Below are 15,174 nucleotides of genomic sequence, written 5' to 3'. Positions count from 1 at the left end.
GAAGAGCTGCTCCCTCTGTGCACTGGACTTCTGGGTGGGCAGCTGGTGGTGCCTTCTGAGTGGAGCCTTGGGGGAGAAGAGCCCTGGGTGCAGCATGGCCGTGGGGACCCTTCACCACCGCAGCCGGGACTTGGTTCTTTGCTGAAGACTTACTTTTGCGTAGTCTGAGTGACTTCCCTTCTGAATTGGAAAAATAAACCCCAGCACAAATATTTGGTGCCACTTCTCATATGTGGCTGTCTTCATTAGGTGTTTGGAGCGCGATGGTGAGATGCCTGTGCTAGTGCTGCTCTGGTATGTGCCCTTGAGAACTCCATTTTCCTGTTCAGTATGTGGTGTTTCACACCCAGACACCATCTCTGCATTTCTTGCTCTGTAACAGTTGCTTTGCAGTGCAAAGGGTTGACGGGTCCCCTCGTTTTTCCAGTGCAGGGACCCCTTTTGCTTCAGCCAGCCAGGCTGCCCCAGCATCTCCCCAACAGCAGCGTGGCAGCAGGAAAATGAGGTATTTCAGCATTGCGATTGCGGAGCATTTGTCATTGCAGGACCAGGAACCTGATCTGAACTCTGCACTTGCTGGGGGAGAAATTGCAGCCACCAGAGCAGAAAGTTTAAATATCTTCTGTGCTGGGAGACTTTCATACCCAACTCTGTTGTGGTTAAGTGCGTAAGCTCTGAGACAGTGTGACACAGCACCTTGGGTCACCATGGGGAGGGGGCTTTAAAAAGTCTGACAAAGATTTGAAGTGGTGAGGGGCCGATGTGCTCACAAAACCAGGCATCTGGAATATTGCTCTTGTTTGATTGGCTCCCTTTGGGCAAATTTGGCTCCAAGGCTGTGAGCAGAAGTCTCTTACAGAAGACAAGACAAAGGTTGTGGGGTTTCCAAATAGTTTGAGATGGATGCAAGACTTGCTCTTTTGTCTGCAGGCAGGAGGGCAGACATTGGATGCATGAAAGCAGAGGCAACATGTTGTGGAACTGGAACCCTTGTAACTTGTCAGTGGGTGCTCTTACCACATTTTGATCACCAGTGCTTCACAAAGAGCAGCCAAGGATTGAGTGAAGCGAGTTGATCAGAAAGATACCTTTGTGTCTTGTACAAAACCACCTTTATTAGTCCCAAGAAGCAGTGATTATGGCAATAAAAATCCAATATCTTGACAAAGTAGCAGCCAGATAATCTAAGCAGGTAAAAACTAGGTCAGAGTTTTAGAACAATAAATATTGCTTCCTTACTCTTTCATAATCTGTGGGGTATTTTTTCCTTCAGCAGCTGTCCAGAGAGCAAAGGCTTTTCTACAGATGTTTGAGAGAGCTGGTTTCTAAAGGGGGGTGTGCGTGCGTGCATGCTGTTCATGGTTTTTTGGGTGGGGTTTTTTTTGTTTTTTTGATTGTTTTTTTTTCCTGCCATTAAGTGTAGGTTAAACAGTGGCATGTTTTGTAGTCTCAGTGTTCAAGTGAATCAGCTAAACTAATTGTTAATGAGCAAGATAGAGTTAAAAAGTTGGGTTTTTTTCCGTGATGGTTTGTTGGCATCCAGGAGATGTCACTGCTATGCTGGTTCTTGTGCTTTTTTTCCCAATAAAGAATAGTAACAGATAAAGAGGCTTTCTTGCTATTAGATTTCCCACGTTATTGACAAAATTCTGGCCTTGCCTAGTAGTCTTCATGGTATGATTTTTGGTTAGAGAAATCTGGAAAGGGAATGTTTTTTCTTCTTTTTAACTGAGCCAGTTTTGGAAGTGCATAAATTAACAGCCATAAAGAACCAGGGTTATTGCGTTTATTTCCTGGCTCTTCCAGTTTCCTGCTGTAGCACCATAGGATCTATTTCCTTAGCTTCCTGGGCCCTTCAGTTTTCCTGTCTTCAGGAGAGTGTATGGATACTTTTCTCCAAAATCTTGTGGTGCATAAATAACATTTCTTACAGAAGGAAGTTAAAATAATTTGGAAAAATTCAGAGGAGAACAGCAAGTGCTACCAGCTGCGTCACCTGATGCCATGCCAAGCTGGACAGTCTGGCACAGCACAGCAGCATCAGCAGTGGGAAAATCTGCTCAAGACAGAAAGCGACTTAATTGTCTCTGCAGATGTTTTCCAGTGTGTGAAAGGAGTAAATCTGCGTGGTGCTGTTCTGCTGCGCAGCTCGGCATGTGCAAGAGAAGCAGCAGGTTTGGATCAAGTTGTCTCCTATATGTGTCCCGGCATCATGGAGGAGGCAGCAATGGGCAACCGAGGCACCATGAAGACCTGTTCCTTCTCTGTGCCTGTTCTGCAGGTACTTGATGTATTTGTCTTACTTCAAAAATGAAACACCCCCCCCTGGTGTGTTAGATCTCCCCTGGCACCAGCAAAGCACTGGGTGTACTTTTCACCCACTGGCAGGTTGGGGGTTTGCTACGTTTTGGCAGGGAAAGCTCGATGGGAGGAAGGTGCTCCTGGCTGTCTGGCAGACCTGCTAAAGCTGTGCTTCTTGTCAGCTGGACTTGGCTCTGTCCTGCAAACGCAATTCAGCTGAATGCTTTAATTTGAGAGCCTCCTGCCTGGGTGGTGGGGAAGAGGAGGATGAGGAGTGGTCCTGGCAGTTGAGACCTGGTATGACATCAGGGCATGGAATATGGTGGTGTCACCTGGCCCATGGGCTGGGGCTGCTCCCAGGCATCTGTTTCCATGCCTGGCTGGAAGTCATTGCTCTGCTGGCAGGATAAATGTCTCTGAGATCTCATCCCTGTTTATTCTTTTTGGGGTAGTGCCTGAGGACAGGATTTCTTTTCTTTCTGGTCTCAAGTAAGGAGTAAAGTTAGGAGCTCCATCCTTGGTTAACATTATAAATAGTCTGGTATATGAAAAAAAAATAATAAAAAAACCATATAGCTGATGAGAAATGAATGCTCGCTGTTGCATATTGCACTGTAAAATATCTCTCTGCAGTGAGACTTGGGTAGGGCTTCTGTTACTCAAGAATTCAGTTGAAAGCAGTTTATTAATCCCTCCAGGCTTTGTAGGCAGAAGAGAGAATTATTGACTCTGTGGCACCAGCAAAGTATCCAGAATCTATATTTTGTTTAAAGCAGAAACAGTTATTTTTCAACAGTGCCTTATTGTGTCGGAAGGCTTGTGTGACCTTTGAATTATTTTCCGCTGATGAAGCGGGGAGCAACAGAAATCGTGATGGAGCTGGAGATGCACATAGTCTGCTGAGCTGGGGAGAGCTGCCTGGGAACAGTTGCTGGGGAGGTTGGTTTAGAATGGTCTTTTTTAATACTTGTACCATACTTTTGAGGATTACCATTCATATTGATCTGTTTTTGAACTGTCCGTGTGGCAGCAGTAAACCTCCGTGCTGTGGCAGAGCACGTCTGTTCCAGCTGGTTAATGTGAAGGGACTGAAGGTGTCCTCAGCCTCCCCCCATCCTTGTGTGGCCCCTGCTGCCCCCGTCCTGTCACAAGTGCTGCTGGGGCTTGGGAGTGACACCACCAGCACCCCACCAAAACCTTCTACCCTGGAAAAATCAGTATTGGCCCTTGGTGCTCCTTGCAGCGAGGTTGTGACTGGTGGGTTACAAGAAGAGCTGGAGAGCCAGAGATCTGATCACAGCACAGCTTTTAGCATCTGAGAGGCTGTGTGTGGTGACGTGGCTGCGGGATGCTGAAGTCCTTATGGGTATCATAGCTTGCTCAGGAAGCACTTGTGCCTCACTATAGATGTGGAGGGTGGTGAAGATCAGTGCTGGAGATGAGTGTAGAGCTCAGTGGCAAGATGCAGGAGCAAGCAAATCCTTGAAAGGGAATGGGTGTAAAGTAAAGCAATCCCATGACTCTTCTTCCCTCCTCCACAAGGTCACTCCAAATATGTAGTGTGTGTGATTTAAAAATAGACAGGATCTTTTAATTTTATGTGTTCTTGTTCCTTTCTCCAATGCACAGCAAAGCACCAGGGCAGCCTGAGATGAGCCAGCCAGTCCTGCTGTCGCCACTGCTGCAGGGGCTAGACCACCGGCCCCTTCGATGCTTGCCACAACAAGGCAATTTATACGAGTTGGTGTGGCTGCTTGTTACTCCCAAAATGTCCCTGTAGCTCCTGCAGCAACACCGAGATAATGGCAAGCTCGAACCTGTTCCTGTTGCCTGTCCCACCTGCAGTGCCAGTCACCAGCTGCTGTGTGGGGTGACCCAGGAGGGCTGGGCAGTGTCTGCCATGGCTTCCCTGTGAACCAGCAGTGTGGCCCTGTGTGCTCTGGGGGTCTGCGCTGCCCCCCACCGTGGAGGGGCTCCGGCAGTGAGGCACAGCTGCCTGCAGCGCAGGTGCCCTGGCTGGGTGCCCAAGCACAGCTAAAAAGCTGTGAGGAGATAAACCTGCATTTTATCTGTGGCATAAAGGGGTTTCAGCTGTTGCTCCTCTGATCTTTAAGCAGTGGCTGTTAAAGTAATTTCTGATCCATTAAGCAGAGACAAAATAGGAAGAATTTTTATTTCTTTTGATGTTTTATTTCTTTAGTAGCAGATTGGGTTTTCGTGTCCCTTTTTCTCTTTGTTTGGGCGGGGGTCACATCACTTTCTTCCAGGTTTCTTTTATGCCTTTCATAACGTGTGAGGAGGAGAAAATCATCACCACTAATTTGCATTAAGGATGTGAGTTTAGATTCAAAGGCACAGAGCACTTCAGCAGTGCTTTCTGAAAATAGTTCTTTGGGTTTTGTTCCGACACCACTCTAAAAGCTGGGCTGTTTATTTGATGGAGGGAGGTTTATAATGCTCTTTGGCTGAACATGTGAGACAGGGTGTGCAGATGCCTGCCAGACCCGAAACAGCTGAGAGGGCTGAGCAGTCTGAGCTGGGGCAGTGGCAGCGCTGGGGCTGGAGCTGGGGCAGGGAGCCCAGCGGCGTGGGGGACCTCGGGCCCTGCTGTGGGCGGCAGTTCCTACCTCACACCTTTCCCTGCTCCAGGATCTCACGTAGAGGAGGCAAACCCAGGCTTTTGATCAGTTTTCCTAGCTTTTTTGGTTTCTGTTTTGGCTGGATCAGTTGGGTCATGAAGGATGTGCTGCAAGTGCCAGTTACTTAAAACTGGGGGCACAGTTCTGACTTGTGTTCCGCGCAGCCTAAAGCATCCTTCTTGTACAGCCCAAAGTACCCTCCTTCGGGGGTTTTGATTCTCTCGCTGTGCCAGCTGCTCTCACAGGTACAAATCCAGGCAGTGTCCTCATCACAGTGTGTGGGAGAGCTGTGGGCCTCTTGTTTCCCAGCTTTTTGGCATTTTTAAAGAACTCACTTTAGCACTGCAGGGGTTTTTCATAAACAGGGACTTACCGATGAGTTTAACAGAGCAGGAAGCATTATGTCATTATAATAGTACATTGTGTAGAGTACTGTTACTGTTGTTCGAAAACAGATTCAAACAATGTGATTCCATCGCAAAGGTCTGAGAGCTTTGGTTCTGCTGGGGATGGTGCCTTGTGCTGGGTGCATTTCCCCGTGCACTGCAAAGAAAAGGCAATGCAAATGAATGGAAACAGGCTGCAATAGCAAAGTACTATTGAATTTACTTCAGGCAATAGCAATGAGAGAGGAAGCTAGATATCCAAATGGGAGTTGGTACTGCCCTCCCAGGTGCTCTGAGGATGATGCAGTTTGTATGCGTTTCTCCTTTGTTTCTGCTGGAACGATGTTTCACAGACTTTGAAGTCTGTCTTCACTACTGTTGGGGATATAGCCAGCAAAGGGGTTTCATTCTTCCAGTTAATAGCACCAGTTCAGCTGGCAGAGATGATGACACCTGGGCCCCAGGTGTGGTGGGACTCTGTGCAGTGCCGGAGATAGAATTTGCCATAAATACAGGGAATTTACTGGAATTGAAGCAAGGTTTTGAAATGCGTACACACAGAGAGCAGTTAGAAAACATCCCTCTTTGGTGTAAATCTGTTGGGGATCTGAGAACTTCAGCTGAGATTTTTCTTGTCTAGCAGCCTTAAGAATTTTGGGATATGCAGTTGTGCAGATTTATTACCCAAACGTGCTTGCCCTGCTGTTGGAGCAGAGCTGCACTGCTCGGCCTCCCCTCGGCGGTGGGTGCTGCTGGCAGTGCTGGTACCTGCCCTGCAAGCTGAGCCCCAGAGGGGTGCTGAGCATGGGCCAGTCTCTGCAGGGGTAGAGCTCTTCCCTTGTGTGTGTGTGTGGGGGGTCAGTTGGGGCACCTGTCCCCGGCGAGTGCCCCTTCCCCAGGGGCACCGCTGTGGCTCAGTGCATGCAGCCGGGATCAACGTCCCGGAGTGCAGCGCTGAATGGTCGTCTTGTTAAAATGATGTGGATGTGAGAAGTTCATTTGGGGCTCAGTGCCGGAGAAGATGGATCCTGCCTACTGCCCCCCATGTGCTGTTTGCACCAGCATGTGTGTGCAAGATCCTGTAGCCAGATTCCTTTTTGATCTGAAAATCTGTTCTGTCACCTTGATGCGTTTTTAATGCAGAACTAATCCATTAAATCTAAGGAATTGCCCTGTCTCCTGCATGGAGGCAAAAGCAGCATTTGTTTTGTAATGGAATGGCAACTCCAAGCAACGACTCATATTTTTTAAGTACTTTGTAAGAGCAGGACTGTGTGTGTCTGTGCAGCTGTGGTAGCATTGCACAGCCTGGAGCGGATGCTCTACAAGATACTTCGCTGTGTGATCGAGCAGTGGGGAGGAGACACCCAGCATCCTCACATCCTGCTTTCAGTGAAACTCGTGGGTGTCCAGCACCCCTCAGAATCTGTCTTCTCAGTGTTGAAGGTGTACTGGGCAGAGGATTCAAGGTCACAAGCTGGGATGCATAAGATATCTCTTTTATATAAACATACACACGCTCTGCTATCCCAGCAGCCAAGCACCGGGTGATTCACTGGATCGGGTCTGGATCTGGCCCATGAGCTTACTCTGGCTGGGGAGTGATCTCGGCAGGGTGTGCAGGGTGAGGTGGAGATGCTGGTCCTTGCTTGTGCTGCTTGTGTAAATCCTGCTCCCTCCTTGCAGGGGACCCTGGGTGGATGCTGGGCAGCATTCTTGGCTGCTGGTCAAGTGGCCCAAGAGCCAAAGCCATTGGCTGCCACCAGACCCTGCAGGAACGCTGCCGCTTAGCTGGGGGTGTCCTAGTTAAAACAGCTCCCAGTGAGGGAGCCTGAGTCATGGTTCTTTCTACCCGTCCAGTCCTCCTTCCTCACCACCCACCACGCGAAATGCCTTGTTTTTAAAAATAAAATGCACGAGTATCTTATAGCAGTCTCTGCTGCTTCTGGTCCCTTTTGGTAAGTTAAACCTGGATGTAATGCCCAGTAACCTGCTCCTGCCAGATTGCTGTATCACAGCAGTTTCCTGATCCAGCAGTGGCTTCGAGAGGGTGAACCTAAATTGCCATCTTCAGCTGGGACTTGTGCTCTGAAAATTTAATGCAGATTAATTTGCTGCTCTTGGGAGAGCAGCAGTGGCCCACTTGCTCTGCAGCCAAAGAGCCTTGGCAGAGGGGTAGTGCTACAGCATCGGTGAGGGTGCAGGCAGGACCGGGGTCTGTCCATGTGCTCTGCCTCTCCCTGCTTGCAGGGACTTGCTTCTTGCTGTGTGAAATGGAGGAAAGCGCTGTGCTCACCTCCTGGCTGGAAATTTCAATGCACTTTAGGAAGAAAAAAACCCCCACCAATCGAAACAGGTCAAGCAATGATAAATATTATTGTTATATTTGTTTGTAGGTTCCTGCTGGGGCAAAGAACATAAAAAATAGAAAGCAGGAGCTCGAGCTCAGGCCGGCTGGAACTCTGTTCAAGCCAGAACCTGGCTGGTGAGCCGGAGAGCAAAGCCCTGGTTCCCGACCTCAGCACCAGGTAACCCTCCTCTTCCTCACCATTTGTTCCTGACAGGTGAAACAGCAACACAAAATAAGAAAGTGAAAAACACTCCTGGGTTTTTTCATGCAAAAACTTTTAATGGTAACACAGTAGCTTCCATGGGATGGAATACCGCACACATTGGGCACCAAAAGTTTTCCCGAGAGCCGTGTTCCCCAGGGTGACCCCCACCACGCCAGCCAGTGGATCTCTTGGTGCTTACATGCTGCAGCTCAGTTCTGCAGCTTACGCTTCCAGTGTATAAGGTGCCATAAGCCATTCAGCTCCAGTTAATTAATCTACAGGCTACAGATCTAAGCATTAGTGCTATAAACTTAGATGAATAAACTTCTGAAAACTTAGAATGTTTTTAAAGCATTGTTTTTCAGTTACAGAAATAGAAAATAAATATCTTGAAGTTTAATACAAACCAGAAAACTAATATCTTTTTGTTTATTGACTTCTCTCTTCTCCCTTAATAGTATGTTAAATTGAAAAACCTTTTTAAAAAATGAACTTCAAGTCATGGAAAAAATATTAAGCATCACTTAATTTGTACAAATGTCTCTGAACAATAAACTAAATGTATATATTTTATTTATTTCTCCTACCCATCACCAAGTAAGATTATGTAGCCTACTGTTTCTAAGCATATACATGTAAAAATAGTCACTTCTGTTTTCTCATTTATAGTAATGTGGCTGTAACATTTCATTATAATGTTTCCTGGGCTCAGTGCAGAAAGAAGACAAAAAAATTCCCTGGCCTGTTATGGAGGGGATCAAGGTAAACCACCTTTTGTTGATCCCTACTGCCTTTAAAATTTCAGTTGGAACTTTGGTATAAATAGAACTTTTTCCCACTTTTATTACACACTTTTCCCCAGCCCGACCACCACTGGGTGTCTCGTGTGCCAGCCCATAGGGTGGTTTCTGATGCATTCCCAACTTTTTGTTTGAAACGGGTACGTAGTGATCAGCTTGCGTGAGCTCCCGCTGACCTTGCTGGTAAGTGCCCATCGCTTCACCTGGATGGGTTTGGGTTCTAAACACCAATTTTATGAATATTTTGAAATGTTACTTTTTAAATGGGGGAGATGCTGAGACTTAAGGCAAAAAACTTGAAAAAACTTAGTCTGTAACTATTATTACACTTAAAACATGTAGTTGCACAAATGAACTGGAATAACTATTGGGCAATGAATAAACCTCCTAAAATAATGGTAAATGTACACAAGAACTTACACAGTCCTGGGCTGCTCTGGTGTTTCCAACTTAAATGTTTTGGGGCCAGTGTTTGCATTCCTAGAGCAAGGGACAGAGAAGGGACGGGGTGACGGGACCCCTCCAGCTGCTCCCGGGCTGTGCCGAGGGCTCAGCAGTGGCAGAGCTGGCTGTGGGCTGGAGGGGCTGCAGGAGCTGGGGGCTCTTCTGTACGGACTGTTTATTCTCTCAGATTTTTCTCCTCAAGCTCCTTTCTTGGGTCCTCTGAATCTAGAGGAGATGCTTGGTGTTTTAATAGTTCTTAATTTGCTTTGGTGGCTTATGAAAAATTAAACAGGGTGAAGTCAGGAAATTAAACGCATGGATATAAGTGTTCATTAAAACACCTCATGACTAAGAATATAGCATGGATTGGAAGTCTGAATGCACTACAGCCTTAAAGGTGTCTTTTTAATGTTAGTTTTAGAAAATGGACCTTTACCAAGGGGAAAGCAGGGTGGTTGGGAGAGTGAATGAAGCAAGTATGTGGTGCTCTGCACACTGGTCTTTTACTAGGAAAAAAGTATTCCAGTCCTGATAACCTAAAGCCCAAGGGTTTTGGAATCATGTGGTCATGATGAAAAAATTTCCCCTTGACTTTCATGTAAAAAGAGGAGCCCTCATGGCTGTAGGAAAACTCTGGGCAGGACTTCGTCATGGTTACAGAGCCACCCCTGGCATTTCTCCTCTTTGTGGGTGTCTGGAGCGTGCCCATACCCGAATCCAGCCTGCGAAGCTTCGAGCCTGGCCATCCCCTGCTGCGGGCAGCGCAGTTTCTGGTGGCACCTGACCTGACGTGATGCTAAATGCTTTGCATGTGATCACAGCATCATCTTGTATAACTCATGTTTTCCGACCAAGGGATTGTTAGATCTTCTTAACAACAGAGCAAGGACTGATCCCAGGGGACTTCCTATGGACTCCAGCCTGGCTACAGTTCTCAGGAGAGGAGTTGCCAGCGATGCAGCAGCCAGCTGCTGTCTGAAATTGCCTTGCAGAGTTCCCTCCTGAGACTGAGCATCATCACTTTGACCTTCCTTGTGGCAAGTGGTAGAGGAATCCCCTTTGGACCTAAAGCTCCAGCTCTTGAATGGGCTGGGTTGGTCTGGGAGGCTCCTTTTGCATCCTCCTCCGTGGCCGAGATGAGTTGCTGGGGCAGGGAGGCATTCTTCACATGAAGGATGCTGGAGAGAATTAGTTAATGTTATGTTTTCTTACCTCCGCTGCCTCTGCTTGTAATTTATCAGGAAACATGACTGCAGTTCAAGCTCAGGGGGCAGGTTACTTACTGAAGCGCTCCAAGGTTTCTGCCAGGCTAGGCAGACAATTAAAACTGAGCTGATGAATGATCTGATTCGGGCTCCAATTCATTAACTAATGATAAGAAACGAGCAGATAGAAAATAAGGCTAATTCAAGAACTTGCAAGAGGTTTTTTAATGGTCCCTCTGTCCTTGTCTGCTGCTTTATGCACTTTTGTAGAGCTGCTTTCCCGCGCTCTGCTGACAAGGGCGATGCTCCAGGTGGCCAGAGCCTGCATCAGCCTGCCCACACCTTCAGCTGTGTAGGCAGAGAACAATGTATTTTCATTACAGAAATACATTACGCTGCAGTACAACTGCAATTGTATTTTGCCTTTCCTAATGTTTTCTTTGCACTGTGTGCTTCACACACTGGTTTGTGGTAAAACAGAAGACAGCACACATGGTGGTTTAGCAGGACCAGGGCTCAGAGCAGCCTCTCTGGACCACTGAGTGTGCAGAGGGGAGACATCCCTGTGGGGGGGAAGGGGGTGGCCTTTGCCCGTGGGCCCTCTTGGCCAACTTGGGAATGACAAAAGAGGGTCCCAGTGCTGATGTCTAACCTCTCTTCACTGGGGAAATAGGCTGAAGAGTGTCAGGAGGGTGGGAAGACAGGAGGGAAGTTAAGTTATATATATATATCAAAAAAGAACAGAAACCGTTGAAGAGCTCACCCACCTCCATGTGAAGCTACCACCCTCCTGCCAATATGTGATGCCTCTTTTTCAGTTGCTACCCAACTAACAAAAATAAAACTTGGATGACAGCAGCCAGAGAGGGACAGCGGTTTGGAGCAGATCCTCATGGAAGATGCCATGTGCTTCAGGTCAGCAGCCCAGAGGTGAAACAAAAAAATCAATGTTTGATCACGCTCCCAGAACCCAGCGTGGTGGTTCTGTCTGCAGTGTAAAGGTGGTCAGAGTATTTGTTCCAGAACAGATGTTTTTAGTCTGGTGCACTCAGAGAATTGCTCCGCGCCAGGCCTGGTTGATGTCTTCCCCAGCATGATCGGCTTCTCCATTTAGACAAGGGCCACTTGTTGGACACTGCCTCGCTCGGGGCTCACGACAAAGCTCCAGGTTGGTTCCAGGAGAGTCTGCTTTAGCCTGGGCTTTTTGAAGAAAAAACTCTTTGAGTACTAGCCCCTGTTCCTTGGGATGTTCCTTGGTGAAATAACACAGTCCAGATGCTTCCTCTTAGGTATTTCCAGGGGAGGAGTGGAGAAGGTGAGGAGGACTTAGCGATTCTGCTCAGTGGGCTGCAGTATGAGACCAGTGGGCAGGTATGTCTATGGGAATAAGATGCTTATTAGAGCTGTTGCTTTGAAATATATCTTGTTTTCAGTTCTCTCTCCCTACGTATTTTTAATATATTTAGGACACTTATCACCATAGCATCAAAGCACTCAAATATCCTGTGCAAGAATCTTGAGACATCTGTCCTAAAATAGCTGTCTGCTCTTTTACCAAAGCACCAATTTGGCTGTTAGTGCCTCCTTTCTGCATTGCCCATGATGTGCGTGTGTGTGCATGAGTGTCACAGCTCTCTCCCTCCCCATCAGCACTGTCACTTGTTAGCATAATGCGGTGGGTTAAAGGCCAAGTCCGGGAGAGATTTATGGTACTTTTTGGTGTTATTTGTCGTAAGACTTCAGTATCGTGTAATGGCCTGAACAATTTTGCAGGCTTCCCTGTGTGCATGGGTGCTGTGAAACCTTATTGCTGTTTATCTTCATATGAGAGGATAAGAGGGTGATTTTGTTTATGGAAGGCAATATTCTGAACTGACAAGTGGTGTGTTGTGAGCCCAGAAGGACTATATGGCTTGTGAAATCTTAAGGCGTGCTGAGCACCTTCAGCCTTTCCTGATGCTCTTGGTGTCCCCTGAAGCTTAGTGCATCTTGATAAATTGGGCTGAGGGAGGTGCTGTCTTTCCTCAAACCTGGGCTTTGGTGGCAGGACTGGGGCATGAGAAACAGAGCTGCAGTCACTTCTGTCTGTTGCTCTTGGAGCCTTTCATTTTGGAGCCCCAAACTGAACTTCAGATTCTTCCTTGCTGCCTGGCTTCGCATGCCTGCCTCTCATGAGAAAACCTGCCCCACTTGTACATTAAATTTACAAGGTGACTTACATCACTGTACATCTGTCTGAAGCCCCTGGTGAGTTACGGTTTGTTGTTTTCTTTTTGCCCCTCATCTTCAGTTGACTCTCTGCATGCAGATTGCACTGAGCTCCCTCCTGAGTGTCAGCAGTTACTGATGTGCTGCCTGGCCCAGAGGAACGTTTCTTCTGAGTTCCTGATGAAAGAGGCACTGGGGTCTTGCAGGGCAGGGTTAATTGCCAGTAACAAGGGAAGATCTTTGATTAGAGCTGCTGCAGTGTCCCTGGCCCATCACCTTGTTCCCAGCTCTCTGGGGACACTGAGCTTGCTGGAGCTGGGGGGCTCACGGCTGCCTCTCGCTGCAGAGTATAAAAGCTGGGGATCGGCATCAGCTGCGGTGCGTGTGCAGGGGTCAGCCTGTCCCCCTCCCCAGGGCACAGCCCAGCCTGCTCCCGGCGTGTCACCCCACTCAGCAAACAGTGACCCAGGCAGTCCTGCCAGACCTTGGCTCTGGTACGTTGGCGTGAGATGAGGACACTGCTTTTGGGGGGCAGTAAACTATGGATGTTCCCTTTCCTTCCCTACACACACCATCCCTGCCAAGTATTCAGCTGGGCTTCACTTTTCCTACTGCTCCTTCTTTGCCTGCCAGCATTTCCATCTGCATAATTAGTTCTCGTGTAGCTCCAGCCACCCATGTCACTGTCTTTTGTGAGTCCTGTGGGAGGTCAGCTGCTGGAATGCATTAGATGCTCGTCGGTGGGTGCAGATCAGGTCTTCACAAGCCGCCTGTCCTCTCATTAGCATGCAGGCAGCGAGTGAGCGCATCTGGAGCCAGGCGTGAGCAGGCAGCCCCTCCAAACCAACACTATGAATTACTTCCCAAGCTGGTCCTGGACACACTTAATGCAATTCTATTTATTTCTGAATGTGCTTGGGAGAAGTGGATATGTTCTTGGTTATACAGTCAGCTTTTGAGGTTTTCTGGTTTAGTTTTAAAGGGATGAGAGGAGTCTTCAGCAAAGAACTGGCATGTCTTCTCTGAGATGCTCAACTGCTTTTGAGGTGGCATTGCTGAGAGTCATATTCATGCTCTGATTTGCAGCTCACAACCACCTTTTATACCTGGGCAAACCACATATTTTCAGTTTGTCAGGATTTTTCTGCAGAGCTTAAATAGTGACAGAGAACACAAGGTGAAGAACTTATCTGTGCCACTGATGGCTTCTGCGCTACTGAAAATCCCTGTAGGCAGATGCCGGCTTCCTGTTCCACAAACAGAAAAAGTCTGAAAGAGTAAAAGAGCAGGGGCTGTAGACTACTAAATTACTTTATCAGTTTCCTTTTCTTAGTTCCAGAAGAAAACTTCCTTCTCTGAAGCTGTGCTAGTGCTGCAGAGAGTTTTTGTTGACCGTGGAGTTAATTTCATGGGTTTTGTGTGCAATTAACCAAAGATGTGATTTTACAGCAGTTTTGGATGAAGCACAGTTACTGCTATTAGGAGATCTAGCAGTTGGTGGCTGTAGCTAGGGTGAGAATTGCTGGTCTATAAACCAACAATAAAAACAAAAGCTGTCATGCACGGGTTTGCTGGAGAGAGGTTCCAGCTGGCAAGCTGGACACAGTGCTCTGACTCTGCCTGCCTTCCATGGATTCACAGAAAGATGCTTGAAACGGGGTCAGCTGAAACCTGGAGCTGGTGTGCTGTGACAGAGGGGTGGCCTGTGGCACAGTAATTGCTGAATTCTGCTTTCTTTTATGTTTTCATGCATCGTAATGTAGACTTAAGCCCATGAATTCCACTTAGGATATTTACAAAAGCAGTATCTGAATGGGTGGTTGGTGGGAAGAAGTTGGAGTGAGCTCATGGACTGCTAGGAGGTAGCTGGCAGGTAACTAGGGGAAACCAAGCAATGAGGAGAAGCAAGATTCAATACCCCTGTCTACAGAGTCTAAGTGACTGCGGTAATGGCACCTCCCTTTCCATTGTCTCTTTCCTCTCCAGATCACCTTTTAAATTGTATTCTGTGTTAAAACTCCTGGACTAAAACCAAACAGAAAAGCAAGCAAGCAACAAACCTAACAAAAAATCTGAGCGACCCCCTCCTCCCCTCAAAAGGCAACACAAATCGTCAGCTAGGAACTGACTGATTTTGATTTATGGTTTCTTTATCCTGCAGAAGCAGGAAGGTAATGAACCAGTGTTTTGATCTCTGTAGGCTTTCCTGCAGCAGTGTGGAGATCAAAACAAGCTTTAACTATTTCTGATACCTGCACGCTTTCTTCCTCTTCCCACTCCTCCTCCAGCACCTTACAGGCAGCCTTATATGACACCAAAGAACGTCCCTTTGGTGGATGCCACAACCCTCCTTCACATCTCCCTGGTGCTCACAGCAGCCCTGGGGGAGGGGGGCTCCTCCAGCCACGCTCAGCACGGCAGGGGCTGGGACAGGACTCTCCAGTGCAGGGATGGATGCTGTCCTGTCCCGTCCTGCTCTCTCGGGAGCTCCCCCAGTTCTCTGCAAGCCTCAGACTTGCAGGTGCTGAGGATGCTGGCGGTGTGGAGGCGTGGGGACATGGGGAATGCTGGTGCGGGGTCCGGGGCCCTCGCCCCTCACAGGAGGGAGGAGCGGAGCGGAGCAGGTGCATGAAGGA

General features: G+C 47.9%; 1 long non-coding RNA gene across 2 annotated transcripts; it reads left to right on the top strand.

Moving 5' to 3' along the window:
• Positions 1-154: 154 nt before the first annotated feature.
• LOC119152056 lies at positions 155-15,170 on the top strand. 2 transcript variants are annotated; one of them, XR_005105656.1, is made up of 4 exons: positions 155-2,281; positions 7,723-7,854; positions 8,551-11,245; positions 11,620-15,170. It is a non-coding gene; the product is annotated as an uncharacterized LOC119152056 (long non-coding RNA). The 2 variants fall into 2 exon arrangements; XR_005105657.1 differs by having other exon boundaries at positions 8,551-8,864; positions 11,149-15,133.
• The last annotated feature ends 4 nt before the right edge of the window (positions 15,171-15,174 follow it).

Source organism: Falco rusticolus, chromosome 8 (assembly GCF_015220075.1).
Source record: "Falco rusticolus isolate bFalRus1 chromosome 8, bFalRus1.pri, whole genome shotgun sequence".
NCBI classification, from domain to species: Eukaryota; Metazoa; Chordata; class Aves; order Falconiformes; family Falconidae; genus Falco; species Falco rusticolus.
This window is presented reverse-complemented; position numbering and strand designations above follow the sequence as displayed.